This window comes from Equus przewalskii, unplaced genomic scaffold (assembly GCF_037783145.1).
Source record: "Equus przewalskii isolate Varuska unplaced genomic scaffold, EquPr2 ChrUn-13, whole genome shotgun sequence".
Classification (NCBI taxonomy): domain Eukaryota; kingdom Metazoa; phylum Chordata; class Mammalia; order Perissodactyla; family Equidae; genus Equus; species Equus przewalskii.
In genome coordinates, this window is record NW_027228750.1 from 12,453,928 (window position 1) to 12,461,150 (window position 7,223).

The following is a 7,223-nucleotide window of genomic DNA, read 5'->3' on the forward strand; positions in this document are numbered from 1 at the left end:
GTTGTAAGGAGGTAGCTTAAGTTAAAATCAGAGAGTGGGAAGATAGAGGGCAAGACCAAAAGACAAGGCGTTGAGTTTCTAAGAGGCCAGATTATTGAAAAGTTATTTTACACAGTATTGCATATCTCAAAGATTATGATAAAATTAATATCAAGTTAATTTGAAGCTATGATCGTCAAATATTATGGGTTTGAGAGAGAAGAGAAGAATGATTATCTAGAGGAACAAAGAGAACATCTACCCCAATGTCAGGACCAATGGCCAGGGGACCTATATGGCTGAAGGACAGTTTGCTTGGTGGAAATCCAGGTTTCCTTTAGACAAGACGTTGGAAAATTTCAGAGAAGAGTTTGAGGACATAGATGATAGAATGATGACAGACTATGAGATCCAGAGGGCACAGTGGAAAAATTGGGGGAGCTGGAAAGAGGTGAGAATTGGAGAAAGATTAGTAGACACATAGGTCTAGAGATGACAATCTTTTTGGTGATCTGGATGGGAATTGTCCAAATAGTATCTTAGGTATTGATGTGGATGTAGTGAGGATAGACATCTCCTGACACATGCATCTTGGTGGCTCCCTCTTTACTTATAAATCATGAAATAAAATATTTTGTTCTTGGCTTTAAATCATGTATAATCTAGTTGGGATATGAATTATGCACAAAGAATACAAATATTACTCACACATTAAAATGCTCTAAGAAGATGAATTTAAGCCACACGTCAACGAAATGCCAATATCGTGGTTACACAGGAAGGTATTCTTCAAATCCGTATATGTCTCTCCATCTCCATAACGTAATGTAATTTAAGCTACCATCATTCTTTCCGCGACTGCTCCACAGTTTTCTAAGTCGTCATGGTATCAATTCTTGCCTGCTATATTCATTTGTCCATCCTGCAGCTTGAGAAGTCTTTCTGAAACACACATATGATTGTATAGTATTTCTTGCTTAAAAGACTTCCCTGGCTTCCCAGGGCTTCCTTTAGGACAAAAAATCTCTCTTTAAACGTGACTCAAAAATCTCTGCAAGAAGTTACATTTACTCACTTCCAGCTTTCTTTTCACTCCGGGTCCCTCTAACTATAGAAACTCTACACTTGTGATTACTTCTGCCTCGCTTCTTCTTCAAATTAGCATCTTCATATCCCTACCCAAGTCCAATCATCATTTCCAAAGAGAAAACTTCCTTGTCCTCCTTGAATACATTAATACCCTAATAGACGCTCCTGTGGTACCAAGTATCTCTTATTCATGGCACTAGCTTCCTTTGCAATGTTACATTTACTCGAATAGCTATTTGATTACTATCAGTCTTCCTCTCTAGACTCTAAACTCTAGGATGACTCTTACAGGTTATGCTTCTCTTTTTGCCCTTATTTAAGCAAGTCCCAGGCATGAATTTGGCTTATAGTTACTAAACTAATTAACTGACTCACTAACCATTTTTCTCCTTAATCGTCTCTAAAACTACAGCATCAGTAAAACCCTAGGGATTAGACAAAAAGCAGACAGGATAAGGTACATTTGCATGACGACTATTTAAGAGAAGAAAGGAAACACAGAGACCTCTACAAAAAAGAGAGGAAGAGAAATATTAGAGAAGGTGATTTTAGGAATAAAATAGTAGGCTTCTGTGTTTGAAACATGGTCAATGAAAAGAACAGATAATAAATAGGAAGATCAATTCTGTTGTGAATTCTGCTTTTCTCACATGAGTAGAGAAACTCTACCTTTGCCTTCCTCACATTTCACATTTCCAGTGTGTGCTGCATATTGAAGAAAACAACCTACTTAGGCTGGTCTTGAAGGTCACTGCTTTAGTGACCAGCAAATTCACTTCATGTGCCAATGATTTAGGCCTGTTCTACTTTAAATGGAGCACTTGCAATGGCCCTGAAGAATGCTGTTCAAAGTGCAGTCTTTGGGGGCATTAGAGCCAAGCTCAAAGGTCACACTCTGCTCTCCCTTCACAATTCCCTTTATTTCACATGTTTCAGAATTTCTCATTCTCTTTTTCTTTTTCCTACAAGTCTCTAGTATACTCACTTTGGAGTTCTCCTAGGATTTGAAAATACACCAAGAAAACACAGCTCTTTGAAGAATTTTCAAATTGTTAGAGGTAAAGACATAGTCAAAAAAGACTGTGTTAGGAGCTGGCCCCGTGGCCGAATGGTTGGGTTCGCGCGCTCCGCTGCAGATGGCCCAGTGTTTCGTTGGTTCGACTCCTGGGTGCGGACATGGCACTGCTCATCGGACCATGCTGAGGTGGTGTTCCACATGCCACGACTGGAGGGACCCACAACGAAGAATATACAACTATGTACTGGGGGGCTTTGGGGAGAAAAAGGAAACAAATAAAATCTTCAAAAAAAAAAAAAGAGACTGTGTTATCTCTTATAGCTCTGAGATTGAATTCATCCTCTGCATAATCCCTTATTGGTTATGAAAGCAATCTTTTATAATCTTGTGACAAAGAGAGAGAGGTCAGAACCCGTGCAACATTAATTTGCAGGTATTAGTTTGCATGTCTCTGGAAAATCTTTCTTGGAAATACACAAGTATTTTGTAAAGGGTGATTAAATTTGAGTATATGTTTGGTTTTATGACTGCTGGATAATTTCTATTTATTCAAAAGCATGAGTTGCACAAAGATGTGACATTACCATTATTAACTTCTGTGCACCTTATATATCACCTTATGTAAAACACTATTTTTTGTTCTTTGACATATCTACGTTTGTTTATAGTAAGTCTTTTAATTTCTCTTTATTTCTAAATAATGCATACTATATACATTTAAGGCAAAAACTATAATAGTCCTTTGTAGATTGAACTGAGATTGAATTATATGTTATCAAAATTGATGGTAATGAAAACAGAGAGGGCACTGTTCAAATCACCTCATGTAGAGTACCAACTAAGAAATACAAATCCAGCATTTATCATACACTTTCGTGGGTTTGAGTGATTCTAGCTGTCTACGTGTTCATTCACATTATATTGTCCTCTGTTTCACATCAAGACTGTCTTTACAAATGCCAGTGTCCATTCATATGTCTGTCTGACCTGTGGCTTGAAATAAGATCAAGCATTCTGGTTAGAATGTAAGCTAAAGCAGGCCAAAACATCTGGGGATTGTGATCAGATATTGAGCAATTAGTTCACTTACAATCTTGATGTTTTACCCAAGGCCCACATATATTTATTTTAGTTAATTTTTAAAAATATATACTGAGTATTCGTCTTCATTTCCTCATATTTCCCCAAATTTCACATGGCTGTGCATATTTACCTTGGAGTTTGGCACATACTTACACAAAAGATCCCAAAACTGTACTGTTCAGATAAACTCTGAGAGAGTCTAAACATGTGTTGTTGGAGTGGAATCAGCGGTGTGCAGGAGAAGTTCATAGCAGCTTGAGAGAGCTGATTGTGTGTGACTCTTTACAATGCTGCTTTAAATGACTTCACATTGGTGGCTTAAGTCAGATCTGATGGAAACTCTAAGGAAGTCATAGAAAACTATAAAATATACATATGTATACACACACCCACACATATGGGGGGAGGGGCTAAAAGCAATGTGCAGGATACTCATAGTTAGCAGTTTAATATAAGCTCATTTAGAATTTTTAAACATAATAATTTGGGAAAAATAAGAAAAAAAATTTGGATTCTACCTACTGCACACCATCCGCACTGCTAATCCACTAGTACAAAACGCTCTCCTCTCTCACTTGGATCGGAGTAAGAGCCTCCTATCTGGTCTACCTGCTTCTCACCCCTCTTCAGAGAACAACCAAAGTCATTGTTTTCTTTTTTAAAAAATATTTTATTGAGTTCATATTGGCTTATAACATTGTGTAAATTTCAGGTGTACATTATGATGTGTCAGTTTCTGTGTAGACTTCATCATGTTCACTACCAAAAATGAAAAGACAAAAAGTCATCCTTTTATTACTTTTGTGTGTGTGTGTGAGGAAGATTGGCTCTGCGCTAACATCTGTGCCAATCTTCCTCTATTTTGTATATGGGAGGCTGCCACAGCACAGCTTAATGAGTGGTGTATAGGTCTGCACACAGGATCCAAACCCACGAACCCCAGGCTGCAGAAGCAGAGTGAGTGAACGTAACCACTACGCCACCAGACCAGCCCCTGAGAGCCATCCTTTTAAACAGAAACTACTTTTCTGCTTAAAACTGCCCAATGGCTTTGTAACCAACCGAGAATAAAATCTGAAGTCTTCAATCTGCCCCAAAATATTTTACATAGTCTAGGCCCTGATAATTCGCTTACCTTGTCTCCCATCAATTTGTTCCTCATTTGCTATTTTCCAATTACATGGACCCTCTTGACTGTTCTTCAAAAAACAACCAGCAGGCTTCTGCCTAAAGATTTTTCTCCAAATAGCCCATGACATACTCTCTCCTTCTTTTGTTTTTCTTACTCAAATGTCCACCTTCTTAGGGCCTTCCTTAAGAATCCCATTTTATTAACAAATGATTCATTAACTCTGTGTCCTTACACTGTTTAATTTGCTTTATAACTCTTCACAGTTGTCACCTGCTGACTTATTATATACCTGTTTGCTTGTTTCTGGTCTCTCTCCCACCTCGCTAATCAAACGTCCTCAGAGCAACAATTTCTTTGCTTTGTTCAAAGTTGCAATACCAGAACAGTACTTGGTATGTATTAGTGCTTCATAAATAATTTCTGAATAGATGACTATGTTCTTACACTACGAGTGAGGAAATTCATTGAAAATCACATGTTCAGATACGCCATAACTCTAGATTTTTTACAATCCAATGTGTAATACAATATTTTATACATTGAAAGACATGGAAAATAAAATAATTTATTGACAAAATACTGGAGGGATTATTTAAAATCTAGAACAGAGATTGGGAAACAATGACCCTTGTATTGTATTAGTACCACCTGAGAGCTAAGAATGTTTTTAAATGTTTCAATGCTAAAAATAATTCAAAAGAAAGATGATATATTTTGGCAAGTGAATATTATATGAAATTCTAATTTTAGTATCCATAAGTAAAGGTTTATTGAAATACAGCCATGCTCATTTGTTTATACATTGTTTTTTCTCATCCAAAAACACCAGAGTTAAGAAGTGGCAACCAAAATCAAATGGCTCGCAAAGCCTAGAACATTTATTATTTGGCACATTAAAGAAAAAGTTTGCTGACTCTTGGTCTAGAAGATACTCAGATGATCTAGACCTGAACTAATTAAGCTCAATCTTTATATTATCTCTTCATTTTGGATGTTCATCTTATCTGCCATATTGTTGGAAGCACAAATTTAGATTCCAGTTAAAATGTTATATAGCCAGTAGGAGGTGACTGTTGTTTTTAGGAGTACTGCTTATTTTAATCATTATGATCACATTTCATGATTCCAGTTAAATAGGTTGAATGAAATGAGGTCTCATATAGCTAATAGAAACAAAAATATAAAATATTTGCCAGACATTTGTAATTTAATGATAAGTTAACTCTATCCATTGGGGAAAAAATAAAAATAAAAATATAACAAAACCAAAAGATTGCTGCTATTTTTCTTTCTTTTACAAGGTAGATAATTGTAACCAGCTTTAATAATTCATTCCACTGAAACAAATGTTGGAGGATGGTTCAGAGAGTAACTTCTGAGATCAAGATTTACAGATACACTTTTGCAACAGCATAGGTCCTACCTTCTATTTTAGTATCTGTTATGTCCTATGACACTATTATAATATCTGCAATAAGCCATGTTTAAATTTGGTATACTGCCTGTGATCCGTGATCTGTTAATTAGACATTGTGACAAATGCATTGTTTTACAGAGCCTACAATGTTCTATTTACTTTGGGGATATTTTAGTCCCTTTAGTATAATTTTAAAATATTTATTAAAACTTTGTGCATCTTTCCTGAGACTATTATCTTTATTTAAGAATATATTTCACATGCATTGTTAGGATTTCTACAGTTTAAAAGTACTTCCATTTGAATTTTCTCCTATTATCTCTATAAGAACACTGACAGATTTTTTGGGGGAGGAGGTATGATCTTTATTGAGCTTATCTATCAGAGTAGAAATAACATCTGTGCAACACCAAACATTTGTTACTATAACTTCTGAATCATAATTAAAATATAGTTTTTTTAATAGTCAACTCAATCAAAACCCACTACTTCAGAATCAATAGTTTCTTTGAAGCCACAGTAATATTTAAAAATGGGTAAGACTCAAATGAAAAAATTTGGTTGGTTGGAAAGCTAATTCAACACCCAACTTGTATTTTTCACAGAGATACAGTCCACTGGAATCACCAACACTTGGCAGCTATTAACGTATTTAGCATCCTGAGGGAATAAGGAATCCAGATATACTTTAGACAGTCTTCTGCTGTCCTTTTTTCCCAATCAGAGATCTATGGGTGTGTGGAATGACAGCAATTGTAGCTTAGATGCGAGAGTCCAATTCTTCATCTCCAAAAATAGCAAGTTGCAGTTGACTAGGAGTAATATTCTTTCTTTAAGTGTTTTGATGTATTTACTGCCTGTAAGTAGCTGTGCAGTAAGGCACCCAGGACGGCTGCACTGCACACTGTGGCAGCTGTGTCCACACATCAACAGCTGATCGTCCTATATTACGGTTGCCATGAATATGGCCAACTGGGAACTGCAAGCTGGTTCTCTGTGAGCAGGAAACCGCCTAGTCTTGGCCTTTCTGGAGTCCTTCCCAGCCTTATCATCAGCCATTTCAAATTCTGCTGAAGCTCCAACCAGCAAGGCAGACAAAGAGCTAGTAAGCCACATAGTGATCTCATTGCCCACTCCTTCATTGCACCAGGATTCAAACTGCTGTATATTTTGATCAGTATTCTTATATTCATTTTCCTCATGAGGAAAATGCAATTGTAAAGCTTATGATTTGGAGAAAGTCATACAGTTTTAAGTGGGGAAAAAAAGACTAGAACTTAGGTGGTTTTGTCTCCTAAACCAGTGTTCTTCCAGTAAAACTTAACTTTCCCTGGAGAATTGACCATATCCCTAGGATTTCAACACAGGTTTTTGACTTCTGGTTCTAGCGTCAACATGTGAAGAGCTTGCAAGTCATCACTCATGTCCTCACACAAGAAAAGTCTGGACAAATTCGAATTCACTTTTCTGGAACACATCAGAAAATTGAGGTTGCAGGGCAAACT

General features: G+C 36.6%; 1 pseudogene; it reads right to left on the minus strand.

Moving 5' to 3' along the window:
• Positions 1-6,316: 6,316 nt before the first annotated feature.
• On the minus strand, positions 6,317-6,777 carry LOC139081639 (histone H2A.Z pseudogene; annotated as a pseudogene).
• Between the last annotated feature and the right edge of the window lie 446 nt (positions 6,778-7,223).